The sequence below is a fragment of the Cygnus atratus genome, chromosome 2 (genome assembly GCF_013377495.2).
Source record: "Cygnus atratus isolate AKBS03 ecotype Queensland, Australia chromosome 2, CAtr_DNAZoo_HiC_assembly, whole genome shotgun sequence".
NCBI lineage: Eukaryota > Metazoa > Chordata > Aves > Anseriformes > Anatidae > Cygnus > Cygnus atratus.
Genome location: NC_066363.1, coordinates 55,059,609 through 55,085,209, shown reverse-complemented (window position 1 = coordinate 55,085,209; position 25,601 = coordinate 55,059,609). Strand labels below are relative to the sequence as shown.

The 25,601-nt window shown below is 40.2% G+C and overlaps 1 long non-coding RNA gene across 1 annotated transcript in view; it reads left to right on the top strand.

Annotated features, from left to right (window-relative positions):
* LOC118249663 (uncharacterized) overlaps window positions 1–25,601 on the top strand; it is a 39,362-nt gene that overhangs the window by 1,089 nt on the left and 12,672 nt on the right. The gene's annotated exons all lie outside the window — the stretch shown is intronic.

Here is a 25,601-nt window from a genome sequence, read left to right as displayed (position 1 = left end):
CCAGGCCCGTGGATGCAGCTCCCCCATCTTTCTAAGGCGTTCTCTGAGCTCTTTAAAACTTTTTTGTCTGTCCATGAGAAAATGCTTTCCATTGCAACATCCTCATAAGTCTGTGGGGAGAAAAACAACAAACCCTACAGTCGATTTTGCACACTGCATGTGTTTGCTCTCTGTAGCCAGTGCAAACTCTGCCCCCACTCTGCTTGGCTTGTTTTGCTCTGTTACTTAGGTTAACTTCGGTGGAGAAAATCTGAATTGTCAAAGCCAGAATTTGTGACCATCCTTTCTGCAGCACTCCTGAGACCTAACACAGAAGGATATGGTGAAGTATATACATAGGCACATATATGGCATTTCTGTCACAGGAGCCTGCTCCTCATACAAAGTAAAATGAATAATGCTTACAGATACTGGCATATACAAATACTGTCTGCCATGGAAATGATGAGCCAAACCATTGCTCTGTTTTTAACCCCTGTGTTATTAACATTGAAGTTCACCTTCCGATAATTCATCAGCTGTTCACGTGTCTAAATTCAAGTGGAAAAGTGTAGTTTTCAAGTAGAGATGTTATCATTCAAGGTACTGCCCTGTGAATCTCAAAATCTGCTCTTTTTTATAAATCAAATCTTTTTAGAACATTAAAATCAACTCTGGCTTGTTTTCTCTGTTCTTTGTTCAGACAGTACCTTCCAAAATACTGTCTTGAAAGAGACACTGTACATAAAAAGACCAAAGAAATCATATTTTATGCGTAAAGAATATGATGTAAGAGTTAACAGAGGCTTTTCCTAGGGAAATAAAATGAATGAGGTGTTGGAAGAGAGATCAGATTCACTTAATACCCCGATAGGTGACTGCACCAACGATTTTCAGCCTTTTGTCCTCTTGCTCATTTTGTTAATTGACCGAAAGAGGTCGCCGGTTGTCCAGTGTTGAATTTGAGACTCACTAAATCTGAGCGAACCCAGCGACATGGGGGGAATTAAAAAAGCATTTGTACACCGCATATTTTCCTTCCTTCCTTCCTTCCTTCCTTCCTTCCTTCCTTCCTTCCTTCCTTCCTTCCTTCCTTCCCTCATCCCTCTATCTTTCCCTCTTTCTTTCTCTCTTTCCCTCTTTCTCTCTTACTTTCTTTTGTCTTTGTTGTTGAAAACTATAGCAGGAAAGCTTATTTTATTTTGTTTTTAATAATTGTTTATAGTTGATTCATTCTGAAAATGTTAGGATCATCTTGCATTTTGTTTATGTAGAACTCAGATTAAGTCTAAAAGAAAGAAGAGGCGTTCCTTTCTAGTCTGGTAGTAGCACAGTAGGGTAGCACTGTACATGGGATTTCCTCAATATGTTCTTGCTTTTCAGCAGAAGAATACTCAGATCTACAATGAAGTCAGTTCATATAATGTGTACTTTAAACCAGTGAAAATAAAAATGCAAGGAGTTTCAGCTTGTGCACCCCCAGTCTGTGAAGACATGCTGTCACGTTGCCAAAATACAGTATTCATTTAAATGATAGTTTCTAGGTCTCTGTTTTCTCAAAGGCAGGAATGAATGTCTCATAATTATTTGTCACCCGTCTAAAATTATAATTTAATGAAAATTTCCTGCAAGACCTGCTCCAGGTTCAGGGGTATAATAGGAAAATAAATACTTAGAAATAAATCAGAAATAAACAGCCCAGGTGTTTTCCAGATCCCCCTCCTAAACCATGCATGAAGTAGAAAGCTGTACTGGATTCATTATAAATGCTATCCTTTGCTGCTTTTCTGAAGACAGTTTCTGAATTCAGCGTGACAGAAGAGAGAATAATTGAATTTGGAAGCAGATAAAATTCGGAAAACAAAGGAGAAATAAATCCTTTTGGGGATGTTAATGGAGACGTTTTAGACATTAATGAAGCCTTTTCAGAATTTGTCCATCTATTTGCTAACAGAGGCATATGTAATGAAAGGGCATATATTGGCAGTATTACAGAAACAGCTACTAAACACTCCCATTTACTATTGGAGACATCTTGTTAACCATAATAGCAGAAAGAAAAATAGCTGATAGGCTTAATATTACAATGCTCTTATACAGAGTTTATTCAAAGATGTATCCATCTCTTTTATATAATCATTAGACATTATATAGCATATCATGACAATAAAAAGACTTAAGGAATTTAAAGCGAAGAGATGAATTAGAGGGAGAAAGAAATGAAGAAAAACATCTAGCTCTCAAGATTCATCCTAAGAACAGCAGAGATTGTTCCTTGGTCAGATGTTCTCTATAACCCACATAACAGTCAGCAATCTGGATATTGTGCAACTTCCATAATGCAGGTGTTAACACAGAGATAACAGGAAAAATGCTGCTTCTTTACAAAGTCTGCTGGATCTACATTTACTAGAACACTTGGACTTTTGTCCACAGGTAATAAATAAACAAATAAATAAAATTCAGATCCTGTCTTGAAATTTCAGTGGAGTGTAGAAGTGGAAAGATAAGTGAATTTGGATAGACTACAGCTGAGATTGGAGTACATGGAGAACAGACCTTCTTTCTGTGTATTTGATTTTGAATGAATGCATTAAGTGTTAGGTCATTCTATAAATTAGTGGGTCATGAACATACCTCATGCTAAGGTGCATTTACATTCAGTCAAGTTTGGAAGATAAAAAGTATAAGAAAAGATGTGAGAAATTAATAAACATTTTTAACATAAACTGATTTTTTCTCTATTTACCAATCCCATCCCTTCTTTTCACCGTTACAGTACAATAATATCTCACTATATTTGTCAAATATCATCTATATTGCATATATTATAGAAAAAAAAGTAGTAATTTTAATGCCTGCAAATCTAGATGCCTTGTTACCAAGTCACAAAGACATTTCTTAAAAACTTTTTAGGATCTAAGTTGAGCAAGAAAAATATCAAGTTCCAAAACTGTCTGTCTTAGACTGTTATTAGAACTAAAAGCATATGCTGTGAGTTCTCTTGAGAAGTTTCCCCTTATCTAAAACATGAAGTTTTCTGGGGCAACCTGTGTGCGAAAGAAGATAGATAGTTCTAAGTCCATTGTCTCTTAACCAGACAAATTAAAATTACACAGGTCTGAACCTTTTCCAGCAGAGTATGGCATCTCTAACACTGTATAATGCCCTAACCATTGAACTTCTGATTATAAATTGGCAATATTTATCATGCCTTCTCGATTTGCAACTCTACTTTTTTGTTTGTTTGTTTTGCTTTGTCTTGCATGTCAGACTATGCATCATAGTCCACCATTGGACATCAATGGAATACCCAAAGCCTCTTTGTTCTCCAAGCAGTTAAGGACCTTTCTTCTGTAGATGGCACTGGGCAGGCCCCAGGTCTTTATGAATGCCTACTGTTATGTACCTGAACACTCTGGGTGCTAATACTGAAGGAAGTGATAGGCTGCAGTCTTATAAGAAACAATTATTATACAGATCATTTTAAAAGTAATTCAGGTCGAAAAACACAGATTTGGGGGGTTGGAGTTAGATGAACTTTAAGGCCCCTTCCAACCTGAGCCATTCTATGCTTACCGTCATGTCCCACTCCACAATATAACCACATACTTCAGTCTGGGAAACCATACCTAGAAAGAGAACAGAAATACTTATGATGTATTCGAGGGTGCATAGTTGGTATTCCATGCTGTCTGGTGCTTCTTGTTCTGTTTTTCAAAATTACATCTCCCTGAGGGTTAATCAGAAAATTATTTAGACTTTTAAAACAGATTGTGAATAGACTGGTTCCAAATTTCAGCACAGTTAACCTTGCACAAATGGGTACCTCTGAAATTCACAATGTTGTACATCTTGGTTTTGACTCTAAGTCACAAACTAACTCTGTCAGTTCTTTGGAGAATCTGGAAAGTTAAATTAAGGCATACAAACAAACATTCTAGTCCTTCTGTATACAGTAGTTTCTCAAAAGGATAGATGTCATAATTGTGCTGGAAAGATATATACATCTCCTTGTTATATGTGTGCGCGTATATATATATGTGTGATTACATAAAAAGGGTGCTAAATCAAATTCTGTTCCTGCTGCTGGAATCATTGGCAATATTCCTGATGATACAGCAGCATTCAGGTCTGAAATAATGAGTGTCCATTCAATCCATGTGTAGAAGAGCCATCATGTCTAGAAGACTAGCCTGAAATACAGCTCTGCCGTGCACCCAGTGCACAAATGGGAGCTTCTGCACTCAGTGTTTCACCTTACTGATCAGATGTCTCTGTGATTTGAAAATGTCAGCACTTGAAGCTCACCTATTAACATGTCTGAAGAGGTCACTCTGGAGCATGTCTATTACTCATGAACACTACTATCTGTTAGTTAAGCTGTCACAGGGAGTTAGTTTTAGAAAGGCATATGTAATTTGTGGAATCTTTCACATTGTTCTCTGACTCATTTAATTCTCCTTTCATAACATTTCTAAGAATGAAGAACAACTACACTGAAATTAATGGAGCTCAAAATGTGAAAAGTTGGCTGGAGGGGAAAGAGAATGAAGCCCTGCATACCTCATCTCACTTGGCAGTAGATTTGGGAAAATAACATTTCACAAGGAGGATAGGAGCATAAATACAGACACACAGACACAGACACAGATTTCTAGGTTGGAAGAGACCTCAAGATCATCGAGTCCAACCTCCGACCTAACACTAAGTACTCCACTAAACCATATCGCTAAGCTCTACATCTAAACGTCTTTTAAAGACCTCCAGGGATGGTGACTCCACCACCTCCCTGGGCAGCCCGTTCCAATGCTTAATAACCCTTTCGGTAAAGAAGTACTTCCTAACATCCAACCTAAAACTCCCCTGTCGCAACTTTCGCCCATTACCCCTCGTCCTGTCACCAGGCACGTGGGTGAACAGACCAACCCCCACCTCACTACAGCCTCCTTTAACGTAACTGTAGAGAGCGATAAGGTCGCCCCTGAGCCTCCTCTTCTCCAGGCTGAACAAGCCCAGCTCCCTCAGCCGCTCCTCGTAAGACTTGTTCTCCAGACCCCTCACCAGCTTGGTCGCCCTTCTCTGGACTCGCTCGAGCACGTCCATGTCCTTCCTGTAGCGAGGGGCCCAAAACTGAACACAGTACTCAAGGTGCGGCCTCACCAGAGCCGAGTACAGGGGGACAATCACTTCCCTAGACCTGCTGGCCACACTGCTTCTTATACAGGCCAGGATGCTGTTGGCCTTCTTGGCCACCTGAGCACACTGCTGGCTCATATTCAGCCGACTATCAACCAATACTCCCAGGTCCTTCTCGGCCAGGCAGCTTTCCAACCACTCATCTCCCAGCCTGTAGCTCTGCTTGGGGTTCTTGCGCCCCAGGTGCAGGACCCGGCACTTGGCCTTGTTGAACTTCATACAGTTGACCTCAGCCCATCGCTCCAGCCTATCCAGATCCTCCTGCAGAGCCTTCCTGCCCTCGAGCAGATCGACACACGCACTTAGCTTGGTGTCATCTGCAAACTTACTGAGGGTGCACTCGATCCCCTCATCCAGATCATCGATAAAGATATTAAAGAGGACCGGCCCCAGTACCGAGCCCTGGGGGACACCACTTGTGACCAGCCTCCAACTGGATTTGACTACATTCACCACAACTCTCTGGGCCCGGCTATCCAGCCAGTTTCTAACCCAGCGAAGCGTACGCCAGTCCAAGCCCCAAGCAGCCAGTTTCTTGAGGAGAATGTTGTGGGGAACGGTGTCAAAAGCCTTACTGAGGTCAAGGTAAACCACATCCACAGCCCTTCCCTCATTCACCAAGCGCGTCACTTTGTCATAGAAGGAGATCAGGTTCGTCAAGCAGGACCTGCCTTTCATAAACCCATGCTGACTGGGCCTGATCGCCTGCTTGCCCTGCAATTGCTGCGTGATGACCCTCAAGATAATCTGCTCCATGAGCTTTCCTGGCACTGAGGTCAAACTGACAGGCCTATAGTTCCCCGGGTCTGCCCTCCGGCCCTTCTTATAGATGGGCGTCACATTGGCTAGCCGCCAGTCAACTGGGACCTCCCCCGATAGCCAGGACTGCCAATAAATGATGGAAAGCGGCTCGGCCAGCTCCTCCGCCAGTTCTTTCAGTACCCTCGGGTGCATCCCATCCGGCCCCATCGACTTGCGCACATCCAAGCTCCTTAGCAGGTCGCCAACCATTTCCTCATGAATAGCGAAGGCCACATCCTGCTCCCCATCCCCTTCCGCCAGCTCAGGGTACTGGGTATCCAGAGAACAACCGGTATTGCCGCTAAAGACTGAGGCAAAGGCGGCATTAAGCACCTCAGCCTTTTCCTCATCCTTAGTAACTAGGTTTCCCAGTAAAGGATGGAGATTCTCCTTAGTCCTCCGTTTCGCGTTGATATATTTGTAAAAGGATTTTTTGTTGTCTTTAATGGCAGTAGCCAGGTTGAGCTCCAGATGAGCTTTGGCCTTTCTAATTTTCTCCCTGCACAGCCTCGCTACATCCTTGTAGTCCTCCTCAGTAGCCCGCCCTTTTTTCCAAAGATTATAAACCCTCTTTTTTCTGCTAAGCACAAGCCGCAACTCTCTGTTGAGCCAGGCCAGTCTTCTTCCACGCCGGCTCGTCTTTGGGCACGTGGGGACGGACCGCTCCTGTGCTGTTAAGATTTCCTTCTTGAGGAGCGCCCAGCCTTCCTGGACTCCTCTGCCCTTCAGAACCGCCTCCCAAGGGACTCGGCCAACCAGCGTCCTGAGCAGCTCAAAGTCAGCCCTCCGGAAGTCCAATACAGCAGTTTTATTGGTCCCCTTCCTGGCCTCGCCAAGAATAGAGAACTCTACCATTTCGTGGTCACTCTGTCCAAGACAGTTTCCGACCACCACATCTCCCACCAGTCCTTCTCTGTTTGTGAAGAGAAGGTCTAGCGGGGCACCACCCCTGGTAGGTTCACTGACCAGCTGCGTCAGGAAGCTATCTCCCACGCTCTCCAGAAACCTCCTAGACTGCTTTCTCCGTGCCGTGTTGTGTTTCCAGGATATATCCGGGAAGTTGAAGTCCCCCACGAGGACAAGCGCCGACGATTTTGCAACTTCTGTCAGTTGCCTATAAAACTCCTCATCCGTCTCCTCATCCTGGTTCGGCGGTCTATAACAGACCCCGACCAGGACGCTAGCCTTGCCGGCCTTCCCGCGGATCCTAACCCACAGGGATTCAACCTTATCATTCCCAGCCTGGAGTTCCACAACATCAAAAGATTCTCTAATGTAGAGAGCCACGCCACCACCCCCTCTGTACTGTCTGTCCCTCCTGAAGAGCCGATAGCCAGGCATTGCAGCACTCCAGTCGTGGGAGCGGTCCCACCACGTCTCCGTGATGGCAACCAAGTCATAGCCTTCCTGCTGCACGATGGCTTCCAGTTCCTCCTGTTTGTTACCCATGCTGCGTGCATTAGTGTAGATGCACTTCAGCTGGGCCATCGCCTTCTTCCCCAGCCTAGCCATTGTTTCCCCTGGCACGGCTCCAACAAGCCTTGTTTGAGCCCCGTCCCCCTTCTTGCCTAGTTTAAAGCTCTCTCTATGAGCCCCGCCAGCTCCTGGCCTAGGATCCGTTTTCCCCTTGGAGATAGGGACCCGTCTGGGGCCATCAGGCCGGGTGCCGAGTAAAGCTCCCCATGGTGAAAAAAAACAAAATTTCTGCCCTGGCACCAGCCTCTGAGCCACCTATTAACCACGTGAGCTTTCCATGTCCTCTCCGTGCCTCTCCCTTCCCCCGTAGGGATAGACGAAAACACCACCTGCACTCCCGCTCCCTCCACCAATCGTCCCAGCCCCCTATAGTCCTGTTTGATAGCCTTCAGGCTTCTCTTTTCAAGATCATCACTGCCAGCCTGGACTATCAAAAGCGGGTAATAGTCAGAGGGGCGAACCAGGTTTGGAAGCTTCCTGGTAACGTCTCTGACCCTGGCCCCAGGGAGGCAGCAGACTTCCCTATGCGTGGGGTCAGGCCGACAAATAGGGCCCTCCGTTCCCCTGAGGAGGGAGTCGCCCACAACAATCACCCTTCTTTCTTTCTTGGTGGAGGCAGTCCTGAGGCGTGGAGTCAACTTCCTCACCTCAGGCATCCTCCTGGGTAGGCTTCCTACCTCGTCCTCACCCACCGGTCTCTCAAGCTCCAGGGCCTCAAACCTATTGTTCAAGGGTACCTGGGAAGGCAGCGCCGGAAGGGGAGGGCATCTCCTGCAAGGTCGAGAAGGGACCCGTCTCCATTCCTCCTCAACTCGCAGGTCCCCTCCCTCTGCAATACATCTCTCACCTCACTAGCTAGAAAATATAATGGACACTAGGCATTATTATTATATGTTGGTATTCATTTGTACAGCCTGTTCAACAAACTGGTATGTATGGGATGGTGATCTTGAATCCAGAATTCAACTCTGAAGGAAGCTCTCCTAGAAAACTACTGAATGATTGATGAAAACTGACAGATCCTGATGTGACTTCACATATTGTCCAGCAGTTTCTCCCCTACAAAAAAGATCACTCTGCCCCTGTCCTTATTTATTGGCTTCTATATAATAGTCTCCTCTTTAGACTATTTCTGCACTGAAAATCTTTGTTGAGTCTGGGCGGATTGGTCAGAAGTATGATACCAATTTTTACTGAAATATGTACAGTTTTAAATACTCACATATAGCTTCGTTATCTCAGCAGGACTTGGAAACTGCTCTACTGACAGATGGAATAGTTATTTCTATATAATTTCTATTTCTATATACTAGTTATTTCTAAAGCTATGTCGCTACTATGTTCATTTTGTACTATGTACAATTGTTTCAGTCTACTAGAAGAGTAATTTCAAGCAGATGCTTCCTGAGCTTTCTGGGCCCATTCACACTCAAACTTTCCAGCAAGCATTTTTATCTCTCCAGATAGGAGCCACAGATAAGGGCAGTGTCCCTCTGAAAAGTTTACTTTTCATTTTAACCAACCTAATTAAATTGCTTCTTGTTCATAAACGTCTCACTAAGGAAAATATTAGCATGACAATTCTAGTCTCTTTCTTCAATGGACTATATATACAACTACACATTTTATCATTATTCATTTGAATAAATAATAGTTCCCAATGTGGTTTTGAAAGGAAAGAGCCATAGCTGCATTTTATAATTAATACAAATGATAACTTGGTCCACTGACAAATGAGGCTGCATCAGGACTTCTCGAACCCCAAATTAGGAGAAATATAAATTCAAGAAATCCCTGTTGCAACCTTGCTGCTGCCAATATATGCCAGCTCCATAAGATTTCCACTAATGCTGCCAGTTTCATTAAATATATAACATTAAATATATACCCTCTGATATAATCTTCATTGTTCCTTTATCTTCTTCGAACTAAAAACAATCAGTTATCTGAGTTATCTGAAGGTAATGCATGATTGTAAGCTATTTTTCTTCCAGTAATTGAAATTTCTTTTGTTGTTGTTGTGTGTTTGTTTGATTTGTTTATTATTATTATTATTATTATTATTATTATATTTTATTTTAAAGTTAAATCTGCCTAGGAACTGAATTGTCTTATAACAGTCTACACTGAGAATTTGCTCTGATGAGACTGGATTAATTTAAAGCCATTTCAGAGAGAGACATGATCAGGTTTTCTAAGCTAGGTAACCTCTATATTAATTTAAGGACCTGACCCCCAAGATATTTATTATTACAGGAACAACCTGTTTACATTCTTATACTCCCATCTCCTAAAGAGCAGTAACTTAACATAAAGCTACACTCACTGCTGGCTATTCAAGGGAATGCAGTCTTAATTAATCAGATTTAATTTAGCTTAAATTCTCGTCTTAAATAACACCTTCTTCAGCACACTGTTCCACTGAATTTGGTTAGACTCCTTGAGTCAGATAAAATTTGTCATAAAGATGACAGCCTTGCTGGTAATGCTGATGGTAATGCTAGCAGAATTGAAATATGGCTAAAAGGGGGTAAGGCACAAATAGCTATTTGGATATATGTATGCAGATATAGACATATGCAAATATATTAAAACTTTCCACAAGAAAATGTGGGTCATACAGTCATACTCGCTTCCATATGTGTGACCAAAAGAAGAAACTCAGTGGAATGCTTATTAAAACAATTCCATAATTCTCAATTAGATATTAAACAAAAAGTGAAAATAAGCTTAAACTCTACTGAGCCGTTTTGCTTTAATAATCTAACCAGAGGTCCAAAACAGTCTTTGAGCAAAAAAGATGAATAATAGTCATCAGATTTTTTTCCAGACAACTGAACAGACTTAACAGCTCAAAAATCTGGAAATTATTAAACATATAAATAATCCCACCCTCCTTTGGGATGTTAAAACTATTAAAAACAAAGAAGAATAATTTGAACTAAGTCATCTGCTGTCCTGTGTTGTGGGATCTACAAGATGTGGCAATAACAGACGATATGAAAACACAAATTTCTTAGAAGAAATCTACATTTGGAATTAATTTGTTAAACTGTGAATTTTGCACTTTCAAAAGCACCAGCACCATGATTTTCAGCCATGTATTAAGACTGTAGTAGTAAGATGAAAGCAATATTTTACGTCTTCTGTGTACACTATAATTTCCATACGGTACAATACCTTTTATTTAATTACGATATACTCTAACACCGAATGCTATGGTAATTGTGCCTACTTTAATTGTGGTATTGCAAGCATCTAAATAACATACACTTTTACATAGCAAAAATCAGATCCCTGTTCATACAGTGACATAGTTCTGTACAGAATAAAAAGAGACTTATAGTACTCCAATGCAAGCAAATGGTATCTGTTCTAAGCTTGGCATGTAATTTAATTCCGTTGTTAGAAAAGACCAGAGACATGCTGAAGCATAAGAAAGCAAATAACCATATTACTACTTGCAACAGAAAATACTGTTAACTCTGTATGAAATCTAACAGAAGCTACTGGGTGCAGGAGTTACCCTTCATTAGGGTCCATGTTAGGAGTAGTTAAAATTCCTTATGAATGCAATTGTTGAAGTAATAGGCAGCCACTGCCCAAAACACAGGCCGCATGTATGGCCAGTCAGATGCTTAAATGTGTGGCTGGAGGGATTTCACTGGGAGCTGAACACAAAGAGACCGGGCATTACTGGAGTAGGGTTGTACATGCAGTATTTTAGAAGAGAAACAAACAGCCCAAACATCACAGACACAACAACAAAGTACCAGAGACAGCTAGGGGAAACACTCAATGTAAACGGGTTTAGCATGACAATGAAAAAGGACAGTTACGTCAATGAAAGGATGGAATCTTTCAAAACTATCTTTTCTGTTTCTTTTCACAGCTGAATATAAAACACCACACTAATAAAAGAGATTGTTCCATGGACCTTGGAAGTAAGAATCAGCAGCCAGACAACAAAAAAATCCTAATCCACAAATCCAGACAGTCTTCTGCCAAACAATCAGCTGTTCAAGAGTGACTGATTTTAGTGTCTTAAAGACAAGCTTTTTTTTTTTTTTCCTTTTTTTTTTTTTTTCCGCTAGATTCAGGGCATTTTTAAGAACTCTCCACAGGAATACAACTACCTTTCATCCATCTTTGATAATTAAGTATAATTTTTTAATAATTTATCCATTACTCTTCGGTTAAACTTTTATGGAATCAGCCATTAGAAAGCATCAGTGCTTAAATATTTATGTGACAGAGGATCAGGTTTGGCTAGGCTAGGGCTAAGCTGTGTCTTCCCTTTTTCTGCTTAGCCAATGGAAGTGGATAATGTTGAGCCTATCGTTGCATATCAAGATTTCTAGTTTGGTTTCTGAATACAGAATGTTATTGATAAGATTTCAGATCAAATCTGTACAGCTTTGAAATTCATGCATATTAGTGGGTTTAGATTAGCTGTTGATAGAAGAATATGTCACAAATTTAGGAGACTAGAAAATTTATGACCAAGATACATAATTATCTTCTGCCTTGAGTTGCCCAAGTAAGATCCAATCTTAAACAAATTTTCCGTTGCCTAAACATATAAATAGCTGTCAAAATAGCAAATTACTTAGGAACTCTTAAACGATAATGCCACTTTTTCATGCATTTTAGATCTGATGATGACTGCTAGACTTTGGATATGATTGCAAGTGGAATTTCTGGAGAGAATGATAATCATATTTTTTAAGAGAAAAAAAATTGGGCTTCTAACTGTAAGTGCAGATGAAATCAATTGGTAACCCTCATCACCTACATTATGTTTGAAACTACTACTCCACAACTAAAAAACGGTGAAAGCCCAGCACTTACTTTTATTTGTGATCAATGTAGTAAGGATGAAAGCGTCACAGTTCCTTTGTCCGTGGATTATTTTCAATAGGATATATAAAATGGCATTTGCAAAATTATCTTATATGTGCTTTATTATTGCTGCCACCATGAGCTCCAGAGCTTCTGCCCACAAACATCATCAGAGAAAGACATCTCACTGCATAGGAAGAGTTTATACACCACTTTGTTGTGGTATTTGTACTAGAACTTGGACCATCATGTCTTCTATTTTAAAATTACATAATCTAAGTGTGGAATTATTTTCACAAGAATCTCTCATGACTTCCATACTGTAATAGTAGTATCATTATTATTTCCGTAACAATAACTAAGAAAGTTCTGAAACAGATGAACAGCCTGGTTGTGTGGGTGGATGTACAAACATAAGACAAAAGATAATTCTTGCCATGGGGATCATACAGATAACATAAGAAAGACAGTCAAAGAGGTTGTACATGATACAGTATATTCTGATAAATCAGAGTCCCCTGATGTAGATTCCAAGTGCAGTTTCACGAAGGCATTCTTCCCAGAGAAAGCCAATATAAAACACACACTTCTATAGCAATGTCTAGTTGTTTCTATGCTTGCAGAACTCTTTGTCATCTGCTCAGAAGCAACTGTTCACACTGCAAAATGAATCGGTTAAATGATCTTGCTTAAATAGATAGGGAACATTAGACTGTTTAGTCACTCAGTGAAGTAGCTATACAGACTGGGTGGTCTGCAATTGCTTCTGGCAGCACAGATGCAAGGGCAGCAAACTGTGGTGCTTGGGGTCTGGGGTAGGAGCTTAATAAACAGGCTTTGCTGCCACAGGAACTGCAATGTTAAATGTATATATATACACATATGCATATACATATAAACAGAAAGAACAGAATTTTTCTACTAGTGTAATTACACCAGCTCTTTCCGTGACTTAACCTGAATTGACAAAAGCTGCCTTTTGTCAGCATGGCTGTGACCAGGATAGGCGTTCTCTTTAACTAAACTGTCAGCCACAATGTGTGAATTTTTTCTATTAAACAAAAATACTGTCTTCTTATACTAACAGTGTCATAGGCAAACTTCTGTTTGCAGAGTCTTGCTTTGACAGGTATAAAGCTATATTATTTGATGGCAGCATGGAGCCATATGGGAAATGGGTTGCTGGTCAACAAGGTTCAGTTTTTACTTAAGAAACATCTATGTAGTGAGAAGCTGACTGGCATCATTGTTGGCATATCATAACACTGAACAAACATTGAATGCATAAAGTAAGGTTTTTTCTCACTCTTGAATCTTAAGTTAAAGAGAAGGCTTGTTAGTAGAGCAGAGCTGCTGCCTTATGTTGCATCTGCCCTTTGACACCAGGTTTCTAATTTCCTACAGAGTTCTTCCTGTATCACCCAGGCACAGGTGCTATGATGGTCCCTCTCCTTTGGAATGACAACAGTCTCCACCAGCACTCTCAACCACCACAAGCTTTGAAGTAGGCCTACATATTTTATTAACATATGTGCACTTCCTCAGCAGCAGAACTGAGTGATTGCATCTGTAACAGTATTAGCCAGGGAACCACACAGAGCATGTCAATTGTAGGGTTATGGGGGCTGTGACATCTGGGAAGCTGAGGTGCTAGGCAAGAAGCAAAACAACAAGGAAGAGAACCAAAAGGGCAGAGTAAGGACATTACACTCTTTTCCTGCACTTCACTACTTAACAGGTAAGGTTTGTTATAGAAGTGAAGCAGTGATTCTTTGTTACTTTGTAGAATACAGAGGATTTACCTCTTCTATGAAGTGAAAACTCCTGGAACGCATGTAACACCTGTATTCTTTCAAAACTAAATATCCTGTTCCCGCCCCTAAGGCCATGAATCATAGAATCATAGAATCATTAAGGTTGGAAGAGACCTTCAAGATCATCTGGTCCGCCCATCACCCTACTACCAATGTCACCCACTAAACCATGTCCCTAAGTGCCAGGTCCAACCTTTCCTTGAACACCCCCAGGGATGGTAACTCCACCACTTCCCTGGGCAACCTGTTCCAATGCCTGACTACTCTTTCTGAGATGAAATGTCTCCTAGTTTCTAACCTAAACCTCCCCTGGCGCAACTTGAGGCCATTCGCTCTAGTCGTATCACTAGTTACCTGTGATAAGAAGCCGACCCCCAGCTCCCCACACCTTCCCAGCAACTATGTGTCACAAAAGATTATCCCCTAAAACTGCATAGCCACATCCAAGCAGCTGAATACATCTCCTTCAGGCCTCCAAGCAACCACAAAGCCTTGCTGGGATTACAGTTTCAAGAAGAGTCCCAGTGGACAACTGCCTTAGTGCCCCAGAAAGGAGGGAGAGCAGTGAGTGTTTTGTGTGCTGATGCTTCAGACTGCCCAGGCTTTGTCTGAGAGAATGACAATTAGCTTGTGTCACAGCTTTTACTAACAGTTAGCAATACTGAGCTCCTCAGGACAAGACTTGTGCTTGTGAACTGTCTCTGTTTAGTTTAATAGAATAAACACAGACTTAGAGTCTTCTGCATGCAAAAGGGTTACGTGAGGTCAAGGGCAGATTGGACTAGTACTTGGAAGATTGGTCTACTGAGAGCTGTTAAATAGCCAAACCACATCAGCTATAGAAAATCCTCTAAACTAAAAACAGCCAGAGACTAGACTTGTCAGGAGGTGTGTCATATATGGTTGTCCTGTTCTTATGCTTTTCTGGTAATCTACTCTGCGGACGCTTTTAGAAACTGGATTTGATGGACCTGTGGTCCACACTGCTAAAGATATTCTCATGCCCTCAGGAGTCACAGAAGCACAGCAGCATTAAGTTCAGTTGCCCAAGACTTTCTCTTTATACCTATGCTGAGATGCATGACCATGGTTTGTCTGACTTCTTTTATAAAAACTCTTCCTCCTCACTGAGGATACCACAATGTAGCTGGAAAGGGATGCTGTCACTGCAGCAGAGGTCTCAGAAGGAAATGCCCTCAGTTCCCAGAGCAAAGAACAGGAAACTTTGTACTCATCCACAGCCAAGTGTCCCAGATTTGAGTGTAACTGAGTTTCCTACACATCAATTATGTACAAAGTATGAATGAGAATGAGTATCCACTTGAAAAATTTAACAAGTTTTATTTTATTTTATTTTAGCAAATTTTAGCAGTTTTATTTCATTTACTCATGTCAAAAGATATTCTTCCAGACATTTCCCAAAGAAAAATCCAATCAGTTAGATAAACTGGCTATATATTAGCACATGATTTGAGCACCTTTCCCACTTTGGTACTGGGTTTGAGGTTTTATAGAGTCTTTCTCTGGAGTCTCAGCCTTCCCTTTCTACTCTATCTTGTGAGGTGGCTGGGAGAGGTGCCATCCACTTAGACCAGCCCTAGGTAAGGCTGGCCTTGTCTCCAAGGCTGCTGCTATTGCCAGCCTCTGCATACCATGCCCCACGTACTGGCTAAATGCCACCACTCAGCCACTAACAGCCCAGGTCACAGAGGCCCTGAGCCTGCCTTGTGGGTGTTGCCATGGCCACCATGGGTCTGGTCTGGTCCAGTTCAGTTCGGTCAAGATGGAGGGGCACAGAGGGCAACAGGAACCCTGTCTGCTGAACCTTTCCTCTCCTATGAGGAAAAGCTGAGAGATCTAGGACTGTTAGGCCTGGTGAAGAGAGAGCTCAGGAGGGTATCTTGTCAGTGTGTATAAACGCCTTAAGGGAGAGTGCAAAAAAGACAGAGCCAGGCTCTTTGCAGTAGTGCCCAGTGACAGGAAAAGAGCACAAACTAAAACACAGAATGTTCCCTCTGAACATCAGGAGACACATTTTTATGTTGAGGGTAACTGAGCACTAGCACAGGTTGCCCAGAGAGGTTGTTGAGTTTCCCTCCTTGGAGATACTCAGAAACCATCTGGACATGGTCCTGGGCAAATAGCTCTTGGTGGCCCTGCTTGAGCACAGGTGTTGGACCAGCTGACCTCCAGAGGTCCCTTCGAACTTCCCTAACCATTACGTTACTCTGTGTGACCCCTGTGGAGTTCCTGGTCAGTCTAGAGAAAATTTACTTCTGAAAATGAGATGTTTTCCGTATGATCTGTTGGCCTTTGTAGTCTCTCTTTGAAAACAAAATCCTGACTGTTTTGTTTTTCATAGTTAATAATAGTCAGCAGCACCTTTTTTTTTCTTCTGAACTTTTATTCTAAGACAAATGATCAACAATTCTTTTTATTGTCCCTTCACACTTCCTTAAATCCCAGTGTCATCTGGACCAAAGCATTCACCCGGTCCATGCCTTATCCTGCTTAGAATGTTTCTGGTCTATGCACTGAAGGCTTTACTGTATTCCATACCTGTTTCTTTTGCTTCATATGATCTAACTAAATTTATTCCTACATATCTTCACTCCCTATGTGAAACTTTCATCAAAAATTAAGACCCCCAATTGCAAGGAACCATTCTCACCTGTCAGAAAAAAACAAAGCATAGCACTTTAATAGTCCAGACAACTACTTAGTGACCACAGGAAACAGTAAATAGAAAAATACTTTTATTATTTTTTCTTGTGTTTAAAGGGGACTTATCAGAGTAAAACGTTTGCCTGTTTCAGAGCCCAGATAAGAGCTTTCACTGAGACAGTTTTACAAAGTTCAAAGTATTTGTAGTCCAGCATTTGCATGTTTCAGAGTTCTGCTAAGGACTGTCACTGAGACAGTTTCACAAAGTTGAACATATTTGTAGTCCCATGTTTGCCTGTTTCAGAGCCTTGACAAGGACTTTCACTGAGACAGTTTCACAAAGTTGATTGCATTTAATAGTGTGACAGATATAACAGATTCAGAATTGCTATTGATAAATACACTTACTGCAATAGCTCTAATATATGCTAATATAATAATAATATGATAATAACAAGTGGTGTTCCTTAGGGTTCAGTGGCAGTAGTGGTGCAGTTGATGCAACAGAAACAAAGCTTGCCATCCAAAGGGACCTGATCAAGCTAGATAAGTGAGCCCATTTGAACCTAATGAGGTTCAACAAGTCTAAGTGAAAGGTGCTGCACCTGGGTCAGGGCAATCCCAGACAGGAGTACAGAATGGGAGAAGAACTGATTGAGAGCAGCCCTGCAGAGAAGGACTTGGAGGTTCTGGTGGATGAAAAGCTTAACATGAACCAACAGTGTGTGCTTGCAGCCCAGAAGGCCAACTGCATCCTGGGCTGCATAAAAAGAAGTGTGGCAAGCAGGTCAAGGGAGGTGATTCTCCCCCTCTACTCTTTTATTGTGAGACCCCACTTAGAGTAGTGCATTCATGTTTGGGGCCTGCAGCACAAAAAGGGTGTGGAGTTATAGTGGTTGCATAGGAGGGCCACAAAGATGACCAAAGGGCTGGAGCACCTCTCCTATGAGGACAGGCCAAGGGTTGTTCAGCCTAGAGAAGAGAAGGCTCCATGGAGACCTCATGGCAGCCTTCCAGTACCTACAGGGGGCCTATAAGAAAGCAGGAGAGGGACTCATTACGAGGGCATGTAGTGATAGGACAAGTAGTAATGATTTTGAACTAAGAGAGAGGAGATTTAGATTTATTTTTTTTTACCCTAACACTAACTTTTCTTTTATATCCTAACCTTGTGTGTTCCCTTCATGCCGTGACATTTAGCACTACTTGGATAAAGTGTTGAGTACTATAGTCATATATGTTTAGCATGTACTTCATTAATCTCATAATCATATTCAGGGGTGTTAACTTTAATATTCTTTCTACAAATAATGAAGCAAAAGGTTTCACTCCAGGCACTGTGGCCTTCAAGATTCTGTTCTGCTGCCAAAACAGGGCTGTCCTGCCACCTCAAGACTCTCTCCACCATCATACCAAGCTTGCAGACCTTGTATAAGAGATAAGCATGAGCAAGCTGCTCAACCCCCCTTTGCCCAAGGCTGGTGCTTATCAGTGATGCTAACAAGTCTGACTATTCTCCACAATTCTGAAGACAAGATGTTTCATGCATCTTTGACTCATAGCTGAGATTTCTGGTTTTCAAACATTAAATAGAAGAAAAATGTACAAAGCTTCAGAAGCTTCTTTACTCATTTCATAACAATAACTCAGAGGAGAAAGTGTAAACAGGTAAAGTATGATGGATACATCTTCTCTTTGACAGCCCAGGAGCAATGCAAAACTGAAAATAACTGAAGAATACACCAAGATAATCCAACTGAAAGTTGTATGCAAAAGTTGTATTTTTCTATATTTAATCCTCATTTTGCCTTCTCTATGTGAAGGTATTGAACTGGATTGAATTGAATTTTGAATTAACTTGACATTTCCTGAAAGAGGAGGAATACTTCCATCTCTTTGAATGGTGTTATAGGGTGGGAAGAAAATTAATAGCTGGTAGAAGAATTTAAACTTACTGATTATAAGTGCAACAGAAAAGTGTTTTTCTTTAATCAGCTCCTGTAGTGACATTTCCAGTCCAACTGGTAGATAATACTGAGGCACTTACAATAAACAATCTAAATAAACTGCTAGTTCTTGGTTTTCTAATAGGTCTTCGTTCATTAGCTGAAACATTACTATAGTGACAATAGACATATTAGCTATGTTCTGGTTTTGCACCATTTTTAATGGCAATAGCTCCATTAACTCAACTGACATATTAAGAGAGAGTAGATCAGAACTGTATAATGTAGAGAAAGAGATACTACATACGATCCCTCTTTGCTTCAGGAATACTTAATTTATGACTAAATATGGTGCACATTTGCCTTTTTCTAAGTTCTGAACTAATGGCATTTTTTAAACAATAAACTATGATTGTAAATGAACACTTAGGCTGTCAATAAGTGTCCTGTTCTGAATATAGCTTCCTACTGCAGGAGTTGCGTATCACCGAAAATGCTTCCTATTCCATTTGCTTGGGAAATTGCACATGATAGCAGTAGTTCACCTTAGTCAACATGAGCCAAAACAAAGATGTATAGCACACTGATTATTTGAGTTAACCAGGTTTATTTTGGCACACACAAACTAAGGAGCACTTATATGGGAGCTCCTGTAGTGGCTAGGGAATCTACACAGAAGTACCACTTATAAGCAGCTGCATGGAAATTACTGGAAGTAACCTCATCTACCAGTACTGTCATAGCACCTTGTATAGCTGCCCACAGTCTTAACTGAGACCTCCCAAAAGGGTCTAAATGAGCTGTCTACACACTACCCCATACAGTCCCTTGGCTCTTCTGTAGCAATAACCACTCACCATGCTCAGCTTCACAGTGTGGCTGACAAATCATCCCCTTCAAGCTAATGTAACATCTCTTCATGAAATCATACTGATAAGGGGTGAACAAAACAGAAATGTTTAACAACAGGCATGTTCTAAAGAAAGTTTAATTATAGCAGTAAATCTGAGGTATGACATTTGTTTTCACTTTTACGTGCTGTAGTTTTAATACTCCATTCATTTTGCCATGATTGTTTAAAGCAGGAAAAATCCATGTAACCATTACAAGCACCGTCTGTAGACAAGTCAGTAAGGCAGCTGTTACATAATATGACACTGCACAATAACTACACCCTAAACAAAAGCGTACTCCCTCATAAGCACGTGTGTGTGAATGTGCATGTGTACTGGAACAGTATTTGAAAACATAAGCTTGAATTTAGGCATCTGAGGAAGAAGACACATTTTCAAAGGTGCCCAGCTCCCATTACTTGACAATTACAAAAATCAGGCTTTGAGATAATGTAATGAGCTGAGTTTGGAGTTCAGGGTCAGAATTTTTAATGTATTTGGGGATGTAAAAATGCAAATAAGTGGCTTGTGAATTTTTCCAGTGCACCTCAGCAATTTGGGATTAAGTTATTTCCTGCTTTCAGTAGAAAACAGTATTGTCTGAACACAAAAGATTTGTAAAAAAAATAACTATGGATCATATTCACATGTCAGACTTACATTTAAATCCCGCACTTAATCAGTGGATGGAATGAGGTTCCTCTGGAGCAGAATGAAGACACATCACAGGTGGAATAGGAAGTCCTGCATACCAGTTTAGTAACAGTTTTCTAATGAGAGTGTTCAGGATGCAATATCATTTTACATTTTCATCCAAGATACAGAATTTCATGTTCCTTTTCAAATCTATAACTGTCTGATCTCATGTGTGCCAGATTATAAGAGCCAATGCAAGGGATACATCGCCTTTACTCCTAAAAAAAAAAAAAAAAAAAAAAAAAAAGGAAAGATGCTTAAGATGCTTACCCTTTTTGAGGGCTTTCAGTGATCAATACATAGTCAAAGCCCTAAACTGAGAGTCACAAAGAGCTAGCAAATAGACAAATTGGGCACTGGTATTTTAATGGAATTTAAATTAATTAATATACTTATATTTAGATTTATATATCTTCCCTTGGCATCTACCATTTATCTACACAAGTTAGAACATTTTAGCACAATTGCATTTTCAGTTGGCAAGTATAAGTCATTTTTAGATATGGGTCTACCAGCTGAGATAATTTGGATGAGCTGGCCTAGAAATTTACATTAACAATGAGCAATTTTCTTCCTAACTGTTTTCTTTGGAACACCAAACAGGAAAACAGGGAGGATTGGCCTTTTTTTCCTATGATTTTTGGGGGGCATAAAATCCTGCACAATATCCTTAAGGTTTTGACCATTTTTATTAGCAAGACTGAAGAACTTGGTAAGCAAAAGCAATAAGATTTCTGTCAGCTTGGGATTTGTGTTCTCTAAAACTCTCTTCTTCCTCCAGATGTAGCAACAACACCACGATTATCATATCTGTTAAAAGACGGCTGTCATTTTTTAGATAGTCCTAAATTACTCGTGTTGATTACTCATGTTGGCTAGACAGGTCACATTGTTCACATATTCTTATTAATAGCTGCTGTCAAATACTGTGTCATACTGAATTTCACCTTTTTTCAGTGCAGACGCCAAAGTGTGTAAGTGTGTAACTTAGTTGTTTGGTTTTTTTTTTTTGAGAGTTGCCCTACTTTCAAGAGGGGTTGAAAAGTTCCATTGGATGCAAAAATTATTTGAGGAAATTTGTCAGACAGATGAACATGAGCCTTGAATCTCTGTCTAAAATAGCAATACCTTCTTCTCAATAGCTAATAAAAGCAGTAAACAAAATAATAATCTGTTTTCCCTGATTTAACTGCAAACACAAGTGTCTTTTTTTTGCATAGTAAAAGGCCTTTACAAATGAGTAGGCCAATTCACAAAAAAATAAAGAATGGATCTGGTGATAGACTACTCTTTTGGCCCTCAGTGACAGTGTAGCCAAAAGTGGGTTGAGATGCTGTCTTTGCGTGAGTAAAGATCATTCATGTTAATATAAATTTACATTAATTTGTTAGTGGTACATTTTGTATAAGATTTTCTCCAAACAGATACTTAGCATGCAGTATAAATATTTGAACAGAAAATGTGTTTTAACAGAAGAAAGGTCTGTTATTCATAGACCAATATTCAGCTGATACCAGGTTGCTCAGTCTGTATCAGTTCTACTGTTCATAAACAAATGGAATACCCAATTTATTGATTTTACTCAATTAAAAGAAAATTCACTTCAGTTCTCTGTGGAAAGGTACACGTTATGCCAAACGTCAAGAGTTCTAGAAACTTGATTTGGATAATGTTACAGTTGTCTCACAAAATGAGGAACCTAGTTCAGGAACCAGGTTTTTGCCATTTTAAAGGTTAACCTGAGACAAGTGTCATTTATGCTGAAATGATATTTATTATGCATTTATATGAGCATAAACACTTTGTGAAAGAGAGATGAATTTCCTTTAGTGAAAAAAATAAAAAGCTTTGCCTACATAGAGGTGGATACATTTAAATTGACGCTCTTTACCTTTCCTTTATGAGGTGTTGCCTTTAAAGGGAAACATGCACATCAGTGCTAACCCACAGAAGTAGTAAGTGAAATCACAGATGGGCAGAATACCTTCAGGGTTTGTAAACTCAAAACCAGCTCCTCCTCCCTCCCCTTGGCCCCATCCCCTTTTAAATGTGCAGCCTTCCTGACAAGGTAGAATGGGAATGGGTGCCAAGGTGAGTTGTATTTACTCCTTTGCTTGTTACACTACTGGGGAATAAGGGCAATAGAGCTCCTTTTGCTTTCTGCATTCAATGTTCAGTCTGAAAATGTCAGAATGATCAAATTGATGGCACCAACTTTTGCATTTTGATCCAAAATCTCACAAGTACTTGATGCAGTATTTGAAAGTGTCTACTTCTCTAGGGAACTGATTAAACAATAAAAAGAGAAAAATTCTTTTTTTTTTTTAATTAAAAAGAGGGGAAAGGCAGATATAGATCTCTATCTTTCATGGTTTGGTGTTATGTCCTGTAGGAATTCTAGAGGCTCTGAAACTAAAGGCAAACAACTCCAAAGCTCCTCTTATTTTCTTATCTTTTCTTAATCCTATAATGTATTTGAAGGGCTTGACTCACAAGTTTTCAACATTTAAAATAAACAATTTGGATAAATTGCTTTATAATAAGTAATTTGGTTATGCATTTGCACTGGATGTGGAGAACAGAGAGCAAAAAGTAAATCAAAAGACAGACAAGATGTAATACTTATCAAGAGACTGTGACAGAAATGTCTTCGGGGACTTTTTCCACTGCAGCAGCTGCGGAAAGGCTCCCTGCAATGTGACTCAAACACAAAGGCAGGATCAAGGGCAGAAAAGACATGCCCATTTTTCCCTCTGCTGAAAGATGGGGCTGGAGGAGATCTAAGACCTTTTGCTCTGCCCTGTCAAAAAGCAGGCAGAGAGAACACAACTGAGACAAAGGGAGAAGAATGGTGCACGTCTTTCAGATGTTCACAGAAATGTCCCTGGAGGCCCAAGGAAGAATTGTCATACCCAGGATGCAAAGATACTCAGGAAAGCAAGACAAATTAACAAAGGGTATGAAGCTGATATGCTTAAGGAGCAATGGAATCTAGTGGAGAATTAAATTGCCTCAGATTTAGAGCATTTGCCTTCTGAATTAAGTGTCTACATTGTGGTTGAAGAAAGATTCAGTGATGTACATTAACATAACAGTTCAAGTTGATAGTTTTTAGCTTTCCTGCATGGCCCGCTGAGGGTGTGTACCCTCCAGGAATGGTATGGTATGGATTCACCCAAGCTCACTCTGCTTGTCTCCCCAGACATGGAAGGGGGAAAGTATGTTGCAAAGATACTGACACTGACTGAATGTGAGCCATTGTAGACCTAGATGCAGTTTAACTGTATTACCTTGGCACAATGCCTAAGTTCCCCAAAGTTCCATGGCTTTTAATAATTTAGTGGTACCATTGCAAAAGGACAGTATGTGTCTCTTATTCAAAGATAAAGCAATTTTACTTCTGTCTGCCATGAACTTATCAGGAAAGGATTAGTCTGACTGACCCGATTTCTGTCTCTAAATTCATCTTTTACTGTCATACAGAGCCCTTTAACAAGTTACTATAGTCTGTCCTAGATCATGTATGATTTCTCCTTTTTCACTCCTGATGCCTCAGAAAGGACTTAAATGTATTTTAGCTTTTAGTTTCCTATTTATTTACTTGTTCATACTTGAAAATTTTATTTAATTATTTACTTATTTGAAATAGCCCTATGCCAGGCTCAGCACACCAAACTTGTTTCGGTTTCTCCCTTAAGATGGACTCTTCATTATCCATAGCATTCTCTTTTCTGTCTCCATTACAGTTTAAATATATTTCTGTGAATATGAATGACTAGAACTTTGTAAAATATTTTTCCCTAGCTCTTACTAATGCCTTGCATACTGTAGATGGTGGCAGAACTTCACTGTATTCAGTGAAAATGATGTCTTATTTTTTTTATCTTTCTACAGACATGTCACACTGGAAAACTTCCTGTCATCCTTCATTTGCCTATTTTATCCTGCTTCCTATGCTCCTCTTTCACTTTCACCTGATAAAGATCAATTTTTTAACAAATTGTTTTGTCAGCAGTTACTAAGTGGTTGCCTCTGTGCTTTGTACTCTTCAACCCCATTGACATTGCTCCAGTTTTAGAGATTGTCATAATTTCTGTGTGATAAATTAGTCCTCAGCAGTATATTAATTTGTCAGTCAGCCAGAATCTCATCAGGACACACCTTGTTCTCTCATTAATGACAACAGTGAGTATGATCCTTTTTCAGACTGTTGTGTATATGCAATGCCACTGATGACAACTTCGTCTTGGTAACTTGCTCTTCAGTATATGCCTGCTGTAACCTTCTGCTCAGTTTTTGCCTTATCTATGTTCCAGTTCCTATACTAACACCCTTCCTGAACTTGTTAAACAATAGTTTCCTATGTGGTAAAGTATAAAATGTTATACCAAAATCTACTCTCATAGAAACACATTTACTCATATCTTACAAGAAAGTTATCTTGTCAATTGTAAATGATGGAAGACTAGCCTACTATGCGCCTCTGATGAAGAAAACCACGTTACAGTTTAGATCACTTTCCATTTGCTTCCACAGATCATCATTCTTAACTTAGAAAATCTGTTCTAAGGGCTTTTGTAGAGTTAGGCTAAACTGATGAGAATGCAGCCACCTAGATCACTTAGCCTGTTCCTTTTTCCCAAATTTTTGTAATTAGACATGCTATCTCTAGTCAAAGACAAGTTCTCTCATCATAATACCACTCATTCTCAAACTGATAGTAATTAAAAACTTCTTCTACTGAACTTGCAATTTCATATGTCCTTCTTTCAGTATTCTGAGAGAGAAATCTCATCTGGTCCCTTTTTCCTACTCTCTTCTTCTTCCTTGAATTCACTACAGTCAGCAGCCCGAACTCTGCTATTGGAAATGAAATTACCATTCCTATTCTCATTCCCTGTTAGGTACCCTGTCATTACCCTCATAATCATCATCTCTACTGAAAATTGAAGTATTAATTTAGGATATGGGACATTCTCTTATTCGTCTTTAATCCTCCTCCTCCTCTTTTCAGTGTGCATCTTTTCCGTGCAACTTTTCAGTGTATCTTTTCAGTGTATTCTGCTCCTGCTTTTTTTTTTTTTTTCCTTGTTCTTCTCTTGTATAGTTGGTGAACATATCATTACATTTGTTTTAATTTTCTTTCCAAGGTAAAGCTCAATTAGCCTTTTGACTAAATTTATTTATTTATTTTCTAACCTTCAAGAAAGCTCTGTTGGCTTATCATGCTCTTTTTCTGCTCTAATTATGTTCGTCCTTTTAACACCGTATCTGATGTAATCATTTACTTT